This window comes from Globicephala melas, chromosome 5 (assembly GCF_963455315.2).
Source record: "Globicephala melas chromosome 5, mGloMel1.2, whole genome shotgun sequence".
Lineage (NCBI taxonomy): Eukaryota > Metazoa > Chordata > Mammalia > Artiodactyla > Delphinidae > Globicephala > Globicephala melas.
In genome coordinates this window covers 77,453,797-77,473,541 of record NC_083318.1, presented here as the reverse complement: position 1 = coordinate 77,473,541, position 19,745 = coordinate 77,453,797, and the positions used below count along the sequence as shown (strand labels likewise).

Sequence of the window (19,745 nt, the reverse complement as noted above, 5' to 3'; positions counted from 1 at the left end):
AGAAAGAGCAAAACAAATACCATATGCTAACATATATATATATATATATATATAGAATCTAAAAAAATATTAATATCGTTATGAAGAACCTAGAGGAAGGACAGGAGTAAAGATGCAGACGTGGAGAATGGACTTGAGGACACAGGGAGGGGGAAGGGTTAGCTGGGAGGAAGTGAGAGAGTGGCATGGACTTATATATACTACCAAATATAAAATAGATAGCTAGTGGGAAGCAGCCTCATAGCACAGGGAGATCAGCTCAGTGCTTTGTGACCACCTAGCGGGGTGTGATAGGGAGGGTGTGAGGGAGACACAAGAGGGAGGAGATATGGTGATATATGTATGTGTATAGCTGATTCAATTTGTTTTAAAGCAGAAACTAACACACCGTTGTAAAGCAACTTTACTACAATAAAGATGTTAAAGAAAAAAAGAAACCAGTTGCTTGAGTAGTCATTAATATATCAGTGTTTGCATTATATAGGCAGTCTAATCTACGTGGTACATTCTTGTAATGAGGCATCTCCCTCATTTATTTAAAAAGTACTATATGGCATACATACAACTGTGAATAAGAAGAAATATTTTCTGATGAAATCTGCTTTGAGTATTTTCAGGAACATTAACCTTTAAAACCTGAGGATGATTTTATCAATACTTAAAATAAGATCATTAAACAGAGGTAACACTGCCTCCACACTGAAATGGAGATTTCAGCCCTAAATTCAGTGCTGAATAGAATCTTTTTCCAGTTTGTAGTAAATGCCTTATAAAGTTTTGTAGTACTAATATCAACTCTTATTCAGTGGAAGACAGCTCAGTATCATTCAAAGTGGACAATACTAAGTACTATGTATTTTGAGGCCATATTCTTTTACATATTTTAAATTATAAAATATATTTGACTTCAAATTGAATTCAGTAGTAAAGTTGCAAAAATCGGTATAATCATATAAATTCTGTCTTTATCAGCTGTGATGACAAATACAGTCTGTATGCTAAAGGCTTAAATGGCATCGAACTGAGCTTGATGGCAGTCGGGCAGGGGACTAACAAGAATAAAGTAGCAAGCCCAAAAGAAATTCAAGCCACTTCTAAATCCACAAACTACTTGTTTGGCTTGCATCAGCATGCTTTTGTAAATTCTAAGCATAATTGTCGCAGACAAATGTTAGTGTTGTCTTAGCTTCTTAGAACAAGGAACAGCAGGAGGTACGGATTAAGGGGAGCTATTGATACATAGGGGTGGGCTGAATACATTTTTAGCAGGCCAAGTACATATATGTAAACCTAGTGTTTCTGAGAATGGTTTTAAAGCTGCAGTATTTATATATATATATATATATATATATATATATATAAAGCTGCAGTATATATATATTTATATATATATATAAAGCTGCAGTATATATATACACACACACAGACACACACAGACACACACACACACACACACACACACACACACATATAAATGTTTTTATTTCCTTAGACAATAAGATGGGCTAGTGAGATAGTTCCAGGAGAGGAAGGGGTCAGGAAAAGTCTTTTTTTTTTTAAATTAATTATTTTTTTTTTACAGTAGGTCCTTGTTAGCTACCTGTTTTAAATATAGCAGTGTGTACACATCAATCACAAACTCCCAACCTATCCCTCCCTGTTATCCTTCCCCCTGGTAACCATAAGTTCATTCTCTAAGTATGTATGTATGTGTATATATATATATATATATATATATATATCAACATTATTAAACAGAAGAGGGCAAGTATTCAAGATAATTAAAGTGAATGACACACTTTAACAGAATAAACCTGAGCCAAAAATTTTTGATGTCAGATATGCTCTTTTTGATGCTGCATAAGTATACATTAGAATATTTTTTTTCTGTAATGAAATAGGTCCCGTTAAATAAAACCCAGATATCTTTAAGATTTTCTATTGAAACACCCAAGCTTTACTTTCAATATTCTTCAAGGCATGGTAAGCACATTTCTGAAGCATACAGAAATAGATTAATGGATACAGACAACTTTAATTAAGCATCAACAATAAATATTTACTGCTCAATTGTACATTTGTGAAGATCAAATGTAAAATGCTTTGAATTTTTAAAAGACCAAGTTTCAAGTCCAAGATTAATTACTTACAGTTTGTGGGAATTCAGAGAAGTAAATTAAACCCTTCAGATTAAAATTTGGGCATTATAATAATTATCACATACAGTGGTTGTGAAAATGATATGATCTTCAAGTATTGCCTAAGTCACTAGTAATTGTTTTTATTCAAGGGATTATAAATGTTGAGTAATAAAATCAGGATAAATAAAACATTTGTGCTTGAAGATGTTTGTTTATCTGACTTTTTTCTTAAAGTAGGCAAAGTACAGTTAATAAGGAAAACTATTAAAACTATTGTTTGTGTGATGTAGCAAAGAACACAATTTAAGCATGATCTTTTATAGGCAATGGAAAACATGATCTCTTTAAGGGCAGCAGGCAGCAATAAAGCATTAAAGTTAGGAAAATGAAAGCTTTTGATGAAGTAGAAGGAAAGTGTCAACTATGAAGAAAAATAAACACTATCTTGTCTAATTAAAAAATACACGTGATAAGTAGTGACAAACTCTATTTTTAAAACAGCCAAAATATAGGACTACAGATTTTGAAAATCACCTCTAATTGTTTAAACTTAGTTGTGATGAGAGACATCATAGCTACCACAAAAAAGGGATTTTCTAATAAGATTTTTTTGTTACATTTTTCTCTCAGCAATAGTAATAATAACAAATATTACCACATAATGAATGAATGAAGGTATTAAATGAAAACCACTATTCTTTGGAAACTTACTTTACATACCCATTTTTTAAATCACATATATCACACACCAACTCAATGCAACATTAACTAATATTTATAATTATGACAGCAGGAACAGTCATTAAAACTACTCAGTGATAACCTATATGAGAAAAGATTCTAAAAAAGAATGAATATATGTATAAGAAGTATAACTGAATCACTTTGCTGTACACCTGAAACTAACACAACATTTTAAATCAACTATACTTCAATAAAATTACCAAAAAAAAAAAAAAAAAAAAGACTCTACAATGGAAAAAGAAAATCTGCTAATTCTCTTCCTGTTAAACTAAGTATGTTTGACCAAGTTCATTCGATGGTTCAGAGAAGGCACTGGCCCACAGACCATATGGCCTGCAGAGATTTTTTAAAAAGGAAATAAACCATATTATAAATACTTCTGTGACATAAAAAAGTGATTTGGAAAAATTTTAGGTGTCACGCTCATTGCTATCCAAAAATAGAACTGTCTACTGCTTTTTAAAAAACTATTTTAATATGCCTAGTTAAGAGAACAGAAATTTAATGTTAGAGAATAAAAATATCAAATGTTGAGCTATTAAGGAAAAGGAAAATGTTGAGCAATTTAAGGAAAAGAACCAGGATTTTGAGTTCAGCTGACTTGATTCCATTCTTGGTTTTGTCTCTGTTAAAGAAAAAAATTATTCTACACTTGTTAAAATGGTAAGGCAAACTTTATTCCAGACTATTGTGATAGGTGTCAAGACTATAGCAATAGAGGAGAGAGACTGAGCTCTACCCTGAATACAATAAGGAAAAGGGAACACAGTAGAGGAGCAGGTTGGTGGTGGCTGTTGGTGGATGGAAAATTTCTAAGAGGAGACATTAAGAGTAAGGGGAATTCTTGCTAAAGTGACTTGGGATTTTTGCTGAAGGCAGGCCAATGTGGGGCATGAGGAATTTGATCAGATATAGAGGATAGAGGATTCTCTCTAAACTGGCTTAACAGGGTTCTCACTAAAATTGGACTATGCAGGCCTAGCAGGACTGGGGCCACAGTTTGGTCTGGTTGAGAAGAGGGCTTGGAGGAGCTGAATAAAGTTTAGTCAAGGAGAGTCTTTTTCACCACTTATCAGCTGTGTGACCTTCTTAATTTGCCATAACTTTTTAAGCATCAAATTCCACAGCAGCAAAACTGGGGCAATATCGATTTCATGAAGTTGTTATGGGGCAGTTTCTTTGGTACTTGTGTTGGCATGCTGGTCCAGCTAGGCATACAGCTTTCCCACACCTGGATTCCACAAGTTCTTAGGCTGGATTTGAGTCAAGAGAAGAGAGATTCTTCTGACCACAGCACCTTACTTCCACAAGAATTTTAATGAAACATTTTTAACCCTCCAGCTTTAGTATTTACAGTTGTTAATATTTTCAAAGATAGAAACCCAACACGATATTTTAAACTCCAGAGACTTAGTGTATATCTCACAGTTGCCCAAAGGTAATGGTAACTTAAATTTCAGTTTTCTACTGAATGAGAAAAAGATTAAGATTCCATTAGGAAAAATGTATTGTATTTCATCTCATCTTCATGAGTTAATAAATGAGTTGAAACACTAAATGATGGTGGAAGAAGTACAATGTTAGGGAACAAAGCAAGCTTGTCTTACACGAACAATGTCAAGTCTTAACAAAGTAAAATTAAGGAAGAAAGGTGAGCATACAGTTCTTCTGTGTCACCTCCTGGTCACCATTCATAGGAACTCTCATTAGACTCTCCTTTCACTGAGGAATCAGTGTGAAAGAACACTCAACATGCATGTGTGTATATGTTTTCATCCATCTGTCATGTATTATATTTTAAAAAGTCATTTTGTTTTCTGAAAACAAAGTCTGGACTAGATGCTTTCAAGCTGACTTTGTAGAGTATAAAATAAAGATATGTAGGTCTCAAGACATCCCATTTTTTAAGGGTAAAACTCTATATTATTTTACCTTCAAATAAAGATTTTATTCTATATTACTTTATTTTTACACAGTAATAGACAAAAAATTAAATTTTATATAAATGTGTATATCTAGCATTTTAAACAATTTATGGCATTTTGCAAATGAGTGAAAGAATTTATCCATGAGAAAGCAAAGTTTTGAGAATATTGTTTTTCTTAATTTTATATATCTAACTTTTTCTCATCTAAACCAATTTTTGACACATGAATAATGGTTAGTAAAATACTGGTTTTATGAATTTGAATGTTATTTTATCTATAAGTTATTCTTATCTAAAAGTGGAGATATCTGTAATACAAATTTTCAACAAAGATTTCCTCAACATTCTCTGTCAGGTTGGGAGAGAGGAAAATTCTAGTAAATAGAGAAATCTTTACGGTCTATTCCCGATCCAATAGTTCAGCTCAAGTAAAAACGCTACCTTTTCTTCTAAATTTCTACAATAGTACTTTTGTAAAACTTTTAAATAGTTTTTAAAAAGATTAATTCTCTAATTCCTGTGAATTTATGAAAGATAATAACAATGAGAACAATTACTACCTACTGACTACTTACCATGTTCTAGTCACAGTATTGTACTTACGGTATTCATTTTCCCCCCAAATATCTATATGATAGGTAATATTATTTTTATCTTACAGGTGTGGAAATTTCAGCTTACTACACATAAGAAACTTACCCGAGACTGCATAGTAGCCAGGTGGTGAAGTAAAGATTTTAACAAATGTCTAGGTCATTCTTGAGCTCTCTCTTTCCACTATGTAAAACAGCTTTTATAGCTATAACTTTATAGTTAATTCAGCTTCTGCTGACCAAATTATTAATGGTCTGAGAAAACAACTTATAGTTTTACCCTTGAAAAGTTCTTGTTTTTGTTTTTGCGTTTTGGTTCTTCTGAGGGGTTAATTATTAAGTGAAGCAAGCAAATAGCTTCAGGCAGAAAAGAAAAGAAACTGATATTTTATTCCCAGGAACAAATTAAAAACCCACACTCTCCCTTTGTCACAATGTGCTTCAGTACAGCTTTCTAGCTCAAAAATAAAAGAATAATAAATGTCCTGGATAGAATTCTAACCTGAGGTGATTATTCTGGCTAAACAGGACTTTGGGTCTTGCCTGTGCCTTAAGAAAGGGATCTTAAATTTCTGATGAATGGTTATAGAAACTGCAATGATGCCCAGTTAGCAGATAATTGATGCTTTCCAAAGAAACCAATAGCAGAACAGAGAAAGGAATGCACTTAAAAAAAAAAAAAAAAAGATTCCTAGAGTGGCCAAGATGGCAGAGTAGGAAGATCCTGAGCTCACCTCCTCCCACAGGCACTCTAAAATTACAACTATTTACAGAGCAACTATTGATGAAAAAGGCAGAAGACTAGCAGAAAAGATCTTCTACTACTAAAGATATAAAGAAGGAACCACAATGAGACAGGTAAGAGTGCCGAAGTTGCGGTATACTCAAGACCCATATACCTGGGTGGGTGACCCACAAATGGGAGGATAATGACAATTTCAGAGAGTCTCCCTAAGGAGCAAGAGATGTCAGCCCTACATCAAGCTCTCCAGCCCAGGGGTCCTGCACCAGGAAGATGAGATCTCAGAACATGTTATGAAGGCCAGTGGAGCTTACTCTCAGGAGACGCAGAGGGCTATGGGAAATAGAGATTCTACTGCTAAAGGGTACACACAAAATCTCACACACTCTGGACCCAGAGCAGAAACAGTAGTTTAAAAGGAGCCTGGGTGAGACCCACCTGCTGATCTCGGAGAGCCTCCTGTAGAGGCAGGATGAAACTGGAGCTCACCATAGGGATATAGACACTGGCAGCATCCATCTTTGCGAGCTCATTCTACCGCAAGGACGCTGGTGCTGACAAGCACCATTTTGGAATCTTCCCTCTAGCTTATTAGTGATGGGACCCAGCCCTGCCCACCAGCCTGTTGGCACCAGTATTGGGATGCCTCAGGCCAAGCAGCTAACTGGGCAGGGACACATCTCTACCTAACAGCAGGCCAACTGCCCTAAGACCCTCTGAGCCCACAGACATTTTGGGACATGGTCCTGTCCACCATAAAGCCCTAGGACCAAGCCCTGCATACCAGAGCACCAGCAATAGTCCTCGAACCGCCCAGGGACCACACAGTCAGATGTTGGGACCCACTCCCACACACCAGCAAGATGACACTAACTTCAGGAACCCCAGGGCCCTGCAGCCAGCAGCAATACCCTGGCTATACCTACCAGTGGGCAGGCACTAGCCCTGAGACCATCACAGTCCCTCAGTCTGTCATGTGAGGAAATAGCCCTCCCACCAGCAGAATGGCACCAGCCCCAGGACACCCGGGACCCAGTCCCACCCACCAGCTGACCAACACCAGCTCTGAGACACCTTGAGTCTTTCAGCCAGCAGCCCCAGGATCTGCCCAACCCACCAGTAGGCCAACACCAACTTTGGAAACCCCAGGACCCTGCAGCCAGAAACCCTGGGACCTAGATCCATTCACAACTGGCCTGGGACTAGCTCTGGGACACCCTGTGCCCCAGCCCCACCCACCAGCAGGCTGCCACTTGTTTTGAGACACCTTGGACACCTCAGCCGGCTGCCCCAGGATCCAGTCCCACTCACCAGCAGACTGATATCAGCTTTGGGACTCCCCAGACTCAGCAGCTAGCCATGTCAGGAAACAGTCCCACCCACTAGCAGGCTGATATAGATCCAGGGTCCCCAGCCCTGCACTACCCACTCTGGAACCTGGCTACACTCACCAGCAGGCCAGCACTAGCCCTGGGAACCCCCAAGGATCTGCAGCCAACTGCTTCATGACCTGACCCAACCCATCTGTGACCGGCAGTCTCCACACGAGTCAGAGCCTGGCAATCAACCAGACTGGGGGTCAGCCATGCCTATCAGACCACCCATAGTAGTCAGCTTGCTACAACAGAAGGACCCATGCAGCGCACATATGGGACACACCTAGAACATATAGCTCTGGTGTCAGAGAGGAGTGCCCTGCTGGGACACACAGGACATCTCCTACAAAAGGTCACTTCTCCAAGGTTGAGAAACTTAACCAGCTCACCAAACATAGAAATAAAAGCAGCAAATTAGGCAAATTGAGGCGACAGAAGAATACGTTCCAAATGAAGGAATACGATAGAACCCAAGATGAAGAATGAAGTAGAGGGACTTCCCTGGTAGCACAGTGGTTAAGAATCTGCCTGCCAATGCAGGGGACACAGGTTCGAGCCCCGGCCCAGAAAGATCCCATATGCCACAGAGCAACAAAGCCTGTGCGTCACAACTACTGAGCCTGCACTCTAGAGCCCACAAGCCACAACTACTGAGCCCATGAGCCACAACTACTGAAGCCCGTGTGCCTAGAGCCTGTGCTCCACAACAAGAGAAGCCACTGCAATGAGAAGCCCACACACCACAATGAAGAGTAGCCCCCTCTCACTGCAACTAAAGAGAAAGCCCGCATTCAGCAATGAAGCCCCAATGCAGCCAAAAATAAATAAATTTATAATTAAAAAAAAATGAAGTAGAGATAAGCAGTCTACCTGATAAAGAGTTGAAGGTAATGATCATAAAGATGCTTCAAAGAACTCAGGAGAAGAATGGATGAAAAGAGTGAAAAATTAGAAGTTTTAACAAAGAGTTAAAAATATAAAGAAGAACCAAATATATATGAAGAATATGATAAGATTATGTAGATTAGATGATGTAGAGAAATGGATCAGAGATCTGGAAGCCAGAACAGTGGAAATCACTGAAGCTAAACAGAAAAAAGCAAAAAGAATAAAAATAAGGACAGTTTAAAAGACCTCTGAGGAAAGATCCAGCATACTAACATTCATATTATAGGGGTCCTAGAAGGAGAAGAGAGAGAGAAAGGTGCAGAGAACATATTTAAAGATATAATATCTGAAAACTTCCTTAACCTGGGAAAGGAAACAAATATCCAAGTCCGGTAAGCACAGAGATACAAACAAGATCAGCCCAAAGAGGACCACATCAAGACACACTGTAATTAAAATGGCAAAAATTAAAAATAAAGAGAGAGGGACTTCCCTGCTCTCAAATTCCCCTTTGATGAATTTAATATTCATCAAATCAGTGGTTAAGAATCCACCTGCCAATGTAGGGGACATGGGTTCGAACCCAGGTCCAGGAAGATCCCACATGCCAAGGAGCAACCAAGCCCATGTGCCACAATTACTGAGCCCATGTGCCACAACTGAAGCCTGCATGCCTAGAGCCCGTGTTTCACAAGAGAAGCCACCATGCACCACAATGAAGACCCAATGCAGCCAAAAATAAATTAATTAATTAAAAAAAATAAAGAGAGAATATTAACAGCAGAAAGGGAAAAGCAAAAAAGTTACCTACAAGGGAACTCCCATAAGTCTATAAGCTGAATTTTCTACAGCAACCCTGCAGGCCAGAAGGAGTGGAATTATATATTTAAAGTGATGAAAGGGAAAACCCTACAACCAAGAATATTCTATTCAGCAAGAATTTCATTCAAATTTGATGGAGAGATTAAAAGTTTTAGAAACAAAAAAAGCTAAAAGAGTTCACCAAACCAGCTTTACAAGAAATGTTAAAGGGACTTCTTTAAGAAAAAAAGAAAAGGCCACCACTAGATACATGAAAAGGAAAAAGTTTATTGGTAAAGGCAAATATACAGTAAAAGTAGTAAATCAACCATGTACGAAGCTAGTAGGAAGACTAAAGACAACAGTAGTAAAATCTATAACCTCAATAAGTAGCTAAGGGATACACAAAAGAAAGACATATAAAATATGATGTCAAAAACAGTAACTGTGAGGGGGAGGTGAGTAAAAATACACAGTTCTTAAAATGTGTTTGAAAATAAAATAATCATCTACATACACACACACACACACACACACACACACACATAAATTGCTAAATATAAACCTCATGGTAAACACAAACAAAAAATGTATAATAGATAATACACAAAAAAGACAAAGGAACCCAAACATAATACTAAAGATATTCATCAAATCACAAGGAAAAAAGACAAAAAAAGAAAAAAGGAACAAAAAAGAACTAAAAAATCAACCCCAAACAATAAAATGGCAATAAGTTTATACCTATCAATAATTACTTTAAATGTAATTGGACTAAATGCTTCAGTCAAAAGATATAGAGTGCCTGAGTGGATATAAAAGCAAGGACCATTTATATGCTGTCTACAAGAGACTCATTTTAGATCTAAAGACACTAAAAGTGAGGGTATGAGAAAAGGGTCACTGACTAAATCAAAGAAGAAATTAAAAAATACCTTGAGACAAATGAAAACAATTAAACAACAATCCAAATCTATGGGATGCAGCAAAAAAAGTTCTAAGACAGATGTTGTTATTGAAACAAGCCCACCTCAGGAAACAAGAAAATCACAAATAAACAACTTAACCTTACTAAGGAACTAGAAAAAGAAGAACAAACAAAACCCAGTGAGTAGAAGGAAAGAAATCATAAAGATCAGAACAGAAATTTTTTAAAAAGGGACTAAAAAGCAATAGAAAAGATCAATGAAACTAAGGGATGGTTCTTTGAAAAGGTAAACAAAATTGGTAAACCTTTAGCCAGACTCATCAAGAAAAAATGAGAGAGGGCCCAAATCAATAAAATCACCAATGAAAAATAAGTTATGATTGACACCACAGAAATACAAAGAATTATGAGATTACTACGAACAATTATGTATCAATAAAATGGACAACCTAGAAGAAATGGACAAATTCCTAGAAATGTACACTCTCTCAAAGACTGAACCAGGAAGAAATAGAAAATATGAACAGACCAACACCAGTAATAAAATTGAATCAGTAATTAAAAAAAAAAAAAAGAAAAGAAAAACTCCCAACAAACAAAAATCCAGGACCAGACAGTTTCACAATTGAATTCTATCAACATTTAAAGAGTTGTTAACACCTATCCTTCTCAATCTATTCCAGAAAATTGCAGAGGAAGGAACACTTCTGAATTAATTCCATGAGACCAGCATCACCTTGATACCAAAACTGGACAAAGACACTACAAAAAAGAAAATTATAGGCCAATATCACTGATAAGCATAGATGCAAAAATCCTCAACAAAATATTAGCAAACTGAATTCAACAATACATAGAAGGAATTATGCACCAGGATCAGCTGAGGTTTATCCCAGGATGCAAGGATGGTTCAATATCTGTAAATAAATCATATTTACTAATTGAAAAATAAAAATCCTATGATCATCTCAACAGATGCAAAAAAAGGTTTTGGCAATATTCAATATCTATTTATAAAAATTCTCCATGAAGTGGATATAGAGGGAAAACACCTCAACATCATAAAGACTATATATGACCAGCCCACAGCTAGTATCACTCTCAATAGTGAAATGCTAAAAGCACTTTCTCTAATATCAGGAACAAGAGAAGGATGTCCAGTTTTGCCACTTTTATTCAACATAGTATTGGAAGTTCTAGTCACAGTAATTAGACAAGAAAAAAAATAAAATAAAAGGAATCCACATTAGATGGAAAAGAGTAAAACTGTAACTATTTGTAAATGACATTTCTGTATATAGAAAATCTTAAAGATACCACCAAAAACTATTTGAACTCATCAATGAACTTGGTAAAGTTGCAGGATACAATGTTAATATATAGAAATCTGTTGCATTTCTATATACTAACGATGAGCTATCAGAAGTTAAGAAAATAATACAATCTAATTAAAAAGAATAAAATACCTAGGAATAAATCTAATCAAGGAGTTAAAGACCTATACTCAGAAAACTACAAGACACTGATGAAAGAAACTGAAGACAACACAAACACATGGCAAGATATACTGTGTTCATGCATTGGAGGAATTAATATTGTTAATATGACCATACTATCCAAGGCAAGCTACAGATTCAATGCAATCCCTATTAAAATGCCAACAGCATTTTTCGCAGAACTAGAATAATTGTAAAATTTGTATGGAAACATAAAAATCCCAAATAACCAGAACAAGCTTGAGAAAGAAGAACAAAGCTGGAGATGTCAGGCTCCCTGGTTTCAAACTATACTATAAAGCTACTGTAATCAAAACAGTATGGTACTGGTACAAAAACAGACACATAGATCAATGGGAAAGAATAGAGAGTCTGGAATTGAATCCACACTTATATGGACAATTAAATCTACAACAAAAGAGGAAAGAATGTACAATGGGGAAAAGATAACCTCTTTAATAAATGGTGTTGGAAAAACTGGACAGCTGCATGCAAAAGAATCAAACTGGACTACTCTCTCACACCATGCACAAAAATAAATATATAATGGAGTAAAGAATTAAATGTAAAGCCTGAAACCATAAAACTTCTGGAATAAAATATAGGCAGTAAGCTCTCTGACATCAGTCTTAGTAATATTCTTTTGGATATGTCTCCTCAGGCAAAGGAAACAGAAGCAAAAATAAACAAATGGGACTATAACAAACTACAAAATATTTTCACAGCAAAGGAAGCTATCATGAAATGAAAAGGCCACGTACTGAATGGGAGAATATATCTGCAAACGATATTTCCAATAAAGGGTTACTATCCAAAATATACAATAAACTCATACAACTCAACATCCAAAAAAACAAACAGCCCAATTTAAAAATGGGCAGAGGACCTGAACAGACATTTTTCTGAAGAAAATATACAGATAGCCAATAAACACATGAAAAGATGCTCAACATCACTAGTCATCAGGGAAATGCAAATCAAAACCACGAGTTTCAAGTAGACAACAAATAACAAGTGTTGGCGAGGACGTGGAGAAAAGGGAACGCTTATGCGCTATTGGTGGGAATGTATCCTGGTGCAATCACTATGGAAAACAGTATGGAAGATCCTCAAAAAATTTAGAATAGACTTACCATAGCAATTTCATGCCCAGTATTTATCAGAAGAAAATGAAAACAACAATTTGAAACACACTTGTGTTCATAGCAGCATTACTTACAATAGCCAGATATAAAAACAACCTAAGTGCCATCAATAGATGAATGAACAGATGAATGAATAAAGAAGGTGTGGTACATATATACAATGGAATATAACTCAGCTGTAACAAGAATGAAATCTTGGCATTTGAGACAACATGGATGGACCTAGAGAGTATTATGCTAAGTAAAATAAGTCATACAGAGAAAGACAGATACTGAATGATTTATCTTATATATGGAATCTAAGAAAACAAATGAACAAACATAACTAAACAGAAATAGAGTTATAGATTCAGAGAATGAACAGGTGGTTGCCTGAGGGCGGGGTGGCAGGTGAGGGGAGAAAACAAATAGGTGAGGGAGATTAAGAGGTACAAACTTACAGTTGCAAAACAAATGAGTCACAAATATGAAATGTACAGTGTAGGGAAAATAGTCAATAACTATGCAATATCCTTGTATGGTGACATACCCTAACTAGACTTATTTTGGTGATCATTTTGAAATGTAAAGAAATATCGAATCACTATAGTGTACACCAGGAACTAATATACTTCAAAAACAAACAAACTCATAGCAAAAGAGATCAGATTTGTGGCTACCAGAGGCAGGGGAAGGAGGGGGAATTGGAGGAAGGCAGTCAAAATTACAAACTTCCAATTATAAGATACATAAGTACTAGGGAAGTATTGTACAACATGACAAATATAATTAACACTGCTGTATGTTATATATGAACGTTGTTAAGACAGGAAATCCAGTGTTCTTATCACAAAGAACATTTTTTTTATATTTCTTTAATTCTGAATCTATATGAGTTGGTGGACATTCACTAATCTCACAGCGATAATAATTTCATAATGTATGTAAGTCAAATCATGCTGTACGCTTTAAACTTATACAATGCTGTATATCAATTATATCTCAAAAAAAGCAGAAGAAAAATAATAAAGTTTTTTAAAAAATGATTCCCATCACCTACATATGGTAGCCTATACAACCTATGTTCCACACAAGGCCAAGGCTCAAATGTGTGTGTTCAATGAGGGACTGCTGTTTGTTTTAGTCAGTGTTGTATCCCTAGAACTTTAGTAGCTTCCCAGTTAACATCTGTATAATAAATGGTTTATTATTCATTTGCAGCAGCAATTTAAGGATGGAAGTATTGGAAGAGGGAGAGGGCACTGTATATTTTTTTCTGGTTTTCAACAATCAATTGTATTGTAGAGAGATTTTATTTTAAAATTTTATTTTAATAGTCCGAGAAGCAATGAAATTGAGACCATGAACAGCTTATGTAAATCAGTCTACTAAGGATACTCTTGGCATTTAGGCCCCTGGGCTTTCTGCTGGAAGCATTCTAAAACAAACATGAGAATTAGTAACATGGAAGACAGGAGATCCCAGATGCAGGGATCATATCTAACTCAGCATTGTATTTCCAGTCCCTTCCATCTTGATTAGTCACAGATTTGAAATACAAAACTACAGTTCAGAAAAAATGGGGAAGGTCAGTGGAGGAGACAGCTGAGCTTAGCATAAAGCTTTGACAGAAAAACAGCTCTTGTCCCATTTCCTGGGAGGACATGATATAAACTCCTCACAGAAAAGTAAGTAAGGCTGAAAGAACAAGGTTACCTTGTGAGACCAAAAGAACATGAATCAATTAGGGTATCTAATAGCAACCAAAAAAAAATGACAGTTCTTTCTACTTGGGGTGGGATAATTTTTACTAACAGCAATTATAGAATGACTCTATGTTCCAGGTGCTCTGTATCCATTATTTCTAATCTACCAGCAACCTTCCAAGGTCACATTCCTTTTTATATAAGAGGAAACTAAAACCTAGTAGGCCAAATAACATTCCCATAGCCATACAGAGATGGGATTAAAAATCTATGCCTGTCTGGTGCTTTACATTATACCCTGATGCCTGTGAAATATGTAACTCTTAGTGGAAACAATGCTAGTTTATTGATTGCCCCAGATACTGGAGGGCATCTGCCCATTGCTGAAAGGAGTCTTACAGTGCAAAGACTACTTAGATTTTTTATATTGCCCTTTCATTCAATAAATAGTTTTCTAAGCATTCTATAACTGTGATAAGCATATTTCTTTAAATAAGTTGCCCTTGATAGAGAGAAAAAGAAGTTAGAAGGCATTCCGGCATCACAAGCAGCCACTTGTGAAGACTGGTGGAATTAGAACTTCAGTAGAGTATTAAAAAAAAAAAAAAAAAAGAATTTAAAGCCATTGATTTAAGTTGGGTACTTGATTTTTTTCCCTTAGGTCTGAGTTAGCCTGTGGCAATCTAAGGTTACATTAAATAGAGTCATCAACTCTCTTTTCTTGATTCTCTTTTTTCTGACTCTACAAATTCTATTGCATAAATCTCACTAAAGGAAATATGAAAAACCTCCAGGCTTTGAAAAATGCCATTCAAGTATGCAATAAAGCATGTAATAAAGACCAGATGTAGATGCCATGGTTTAAATCACTACCAATGATGCATAACTCAAACATGAGGAATGGTATAAAAGGAAAAAACAAGGACATTGTGTTTAAAATCTATTTCAAAAAAAAGCACTGGAAACTAGTTGATTAGTCCCTGCAGTAGAGTTAAAATAACTCAGGATTTTATCCTACTCTTTTCCGAATGACTGAAAATTTGTTTTAGGATTTTACTTTTGTTTCCAATTTATCTACCTTTCTTCCAAGAACATCTAAGTAATGTGTAGGCGTAGAAGAAAATGAGCATATATCCTTATGCAGCCATATGATTTCAGAAAATCAATTATTTAACAAAAATTACATGTTGCTTCATTCTTCTTCCAAAAACTAGCTCACTAATTTGTAACAATAATAATATATAGAAGAAATATAAATTAATTCTTTACCGCTGCTTGACTTCTTATCAGGAACAAAATTCAAATGTAGGCTCTCTTAAAATATGGATGCAATTACATAGTAACCTTTTGGAATTGCGTAAGACTTGTGTTTTAAGTTTATGTATGAGTTAGCATAATACAGTCCATTCTTTACAATGTTACTCTAGATCATGAATAATCTTAACCATTAGAAAGATAAGTGAAAGAGCCCATTATCCACTAATCACTTGGAATTTTCAGAGTACACTGAGAATATCACTGGCATGAACTTTTATCTTCTCATTGTACCTTCCAACTAGAAAAGATACTCAAAGGAGAATCTCTCTCATGAAATTTTACCATAAAGATTGATCAGTTCAACTTTTAGTAGCCTCACTGGCTGGGAGACAGTTCATTCAGGCTTACCTGTCACAAGCACATCAAACTGTTCTGTGGAATAAATTAAAAAGTGCATTATGAGACATATAAAGATTAATAATATGCTCAAACCATTTTTTCAAATACAGAATGATATATATCAAAAATATATTTAATTTGTAAAATAGGAAACCAGTAATGAAAAAGCTGGTTGAAACAGCATTTTGAGAAACTAGGTATTTTGGGGAACTAGAAAACTAGGGGGGAACTAGAAAACTAGGAAAGACACAAAACTGATTAATACTTGCAGAGAGTTAAAAATATAACATCTGGAACTTTTTTCTAATGGACAGAAATTGTTTGAAACTCTACTGGACAAGATCTAGGTCTTTAATCAGTAATAACCCATAAGGTAAACACAGGTACCTTTCTGGCTTAGAGCAGGGGTTACATACTCATAACCATCAACTAAATTTTCCTTTTAGATCAAGATTTGAAAGAATCCTCCTTGGGAGCACAAGAGAAGATGGATCTCCCAAGTGAGTTTTCAGCTCCAAGAAACTTGTTTTCAGCTTTATAAAAGAGAGGGATAGAATACCATTATTGAAAAAAATTTGAATGAAACTCAAAGCTATAGCTATTATTTTGCCGCCCAGTTTCAGTGACTTTCCTTACATACTGACAATTTTTTAAAGCTACAGATCAAAAATAAACAAACAAAAACCCACTGTGTACTAGGAATTTGTCATAAAAGATCCTTCAAAAACTCTTTTATGAAAAAGTTCTACAACAATATTTCAGAGAACCATAGGATCAACCTGAATGACCCAGAAGTCTTCTAGGAAACTATGTTTTTGTGAGTTTATGAATTTTGTTTGGTATTTAAGTATGACACAGCAAGTGATTTTCAAATGAGAGAACACCTTATCGTATGTATTTTCTTCAAAAAATATATTTGGAGTGGGGAATTGTTTAAAATATCTGCTAGTGAAAATAACCAAAGAGATTTGAATACAAAACAGGAAACAATGTGTATCATTTAAATACCCAATTATATTATAAAGACAAGTGGAAATTTCAGTTAATGAAAAAATAATGAGAAATAATAAATACATGGGGATTTCAATATAGTTCAGAAAAGAGTTAATGCTCCACTCATGTTCTTTATGCAGGTGATACATTGCTAAACAGCCATCTGTCTTTTGATAAAATACACTTGTTCTAGGAGTACAGAAAGACACATGGGTTCACTTTATCTCTCAGTTCCAAGGCCACTATACAGGTGCACATTCATTTAATTTAATCTGATGGGAAAATGACATTTTACTAATTATCTGTTCATCTTGTTTGTAATTAAGAAAAAAAAGTGTGTGTGTGTGTGTGTGTGTGTGTGTGTGTGTGTACATATGTGTGCCCATTCCAAAACTTTTGGAAAACCACAACGAAAAATTTGAAATTGTGCCAGTAAAACAAAAAGATTATATAGATCTCAATGTAATAAAAAATTTACTAATTCTAAAACTATTAATAATATCAAAATATGTCTACCAAAATGTATTCCTATTTTCAACAATACTCCAAATTCATGGTTACAACACACTATTTGATAGTTTCAATGAGAGATTTGATTTGATTTTCATTTTTAAATATTTTTTTCCTCAAAGAAGTTTTCTTCCCATATTATCTACACATACTCTTCTCCTCTTTGAAACCTAGAGATAACAAGGAACATTTTATGTGTTTTAACTAATTTGCCCAGTGGACATATTAGACAAACATAAATCACCACATTCAAATAAAGAACTCTTCAGAGTAGAAACATATACAAAGCTTGGGTACAGTTACCCTATACATTTGAAGTTTTCCTTTGCCTGATTAAATTCTCTTTTGTTAAGGTGTTGAATCATACCCAGAGACATTCCTAAATAAATCCAAAGGTATTATATGTAATTATTTAGAGTTTATCAGAGAAAATTGATACATAATAGTATCCAAATATAAAAAATTACACAAATCAGATGATGTCTAGCTATTCTTTTCCATCAATAAATGAAATTTTTCTACAAGACACTCAGAATGAATGAGAAATAAGAATGTTTACATTTATAAATAGCAGGCAAGGAGAAAGTATAACTCATTTCTTTATTTACCTGTTTATTGTGTGCCTACCAGAGAGAATCTCAAGTAGTCAGAACATGAAAACCATACAATGAACTTCCTAAAAAAAATCTAAATTTCCTATTGAATCCTCATCTCAGAGTGTACATATTTTGAGGACCCCTCACAGTGATCCCGCCAGGAATGATAATCATTGGTGCAGTATGTGCTTGGCACATCATTTTGTTGCAGGGACACAGGATGTGTAAAGCATAATCTTGCCTTCAGGAAGCTCATTGTGTAGCAGGAAAGATAACCATATAAGAAATGCAGCAGGAAAAGAGCTCGGTATAAGTAAAAATAGATGGTCACACAGAGGTGAGAATGATTAATTTTGTCCAAGTCTGTCAGAAAAGAGTTTTTAGAAGGGAATCCAGGAAAAAACGAGTCGGAATTTTTCCAGGTAATAATAGAATGGTAGCAAATACCATATACCAGGCAATACCCTAAAGGCTTTTCAAGTATTAATTCTACTGATCCTTACAATAACCCATGACATAGACACTATTCTTTTCCTTAGTTTACAGTGAAGACACCGAGGCACAAAGGAGTGAGGCACAGGTCATACAACTTGAAAGTGGCTGTGAGAAGCCTGGAATTCTGGTTGTCTAAGTGCAGTACTCAGTTCTTAGCCCCTACACTACATTATTCTTTCAAATGTGAGAAGGGTAATACAAATAAAAGTAACAAAATATACAAAAGAATGTTTAGAGTACTGTAAGCATAGATACATCCCTTTTTTAAAAGGGGGGCATGTGAAAAAACACTATTTGCAATGACTCATGACATTTTGTTTTACCAAAGGATTATTTTATGTAGATGAAAATAGAATAATGGTGGCATATTCTAGCAACTTTTCACTGATATGCCAATTTATACAACAAAATACCAATTTCCATGCGTAACTTAATTTTAAAAATCTATTCTCCACAAGTATGACACTGTTGCTGTCTTGAAAGATAATTTGTCATTCTCTGGCTGTGAGATTACTGAAGTCTGAGATTTTCGGCTTCTAAGAAGAGGTACCAAACATGTTTCAAGAGAAGTGAATGACATTTATATTGCTCAGGAAAGAGCTACTCAGTTACCCTGACAATTAATCATGAAGTAAAAAGGAGTAGACACTTTTAAAAAGAGAATAAGAGGGAATGTGTGAAATGGGTCACGAAGATTGATACTCCCTCGTTTATTAGGTAAGCATTTCTCCTAGCTCTTGCTTTAGGTGAAGTTAAAATTTTTACTAGACATCACTGTGAATTTTAATTGCTTGCTTTTTTCATAATTATACTCACCTAACAGAATAATTTGGCCTCCTAGTATGTATCTGTGAAAGGTTTTAAAGTCCTTGTCAGTTTCACTGATTTGAAGCTTCAAATAAAAGTGGGAGAAGTTGGGTCTAACTTTTTAGTCATATCTGCCCATGCTCTCTTTGCCTTTCATCTCTTCTTATTTTTTTGAAATATATTTTTCACTCCTCAGGAACATCTTAACTTTATTTATTCAGT

The 19,745-nt window shown here is 35.2% G+C and overlaps 1 pseudogene; it reads right to left on the bottom strand.

Annotated features, from left to right (window-relative positions):
* LOC115865709 (retinoic acid receptor RXR-gamma pseudogene) overlaps positions 1–6,666 on the bottom strand; it is a 49,680-nt pseudogene extending 43,014 nt beyond the window's left edge.
* Positions 6,667–19,745: the final 13,079 nt, after the last annotated feature.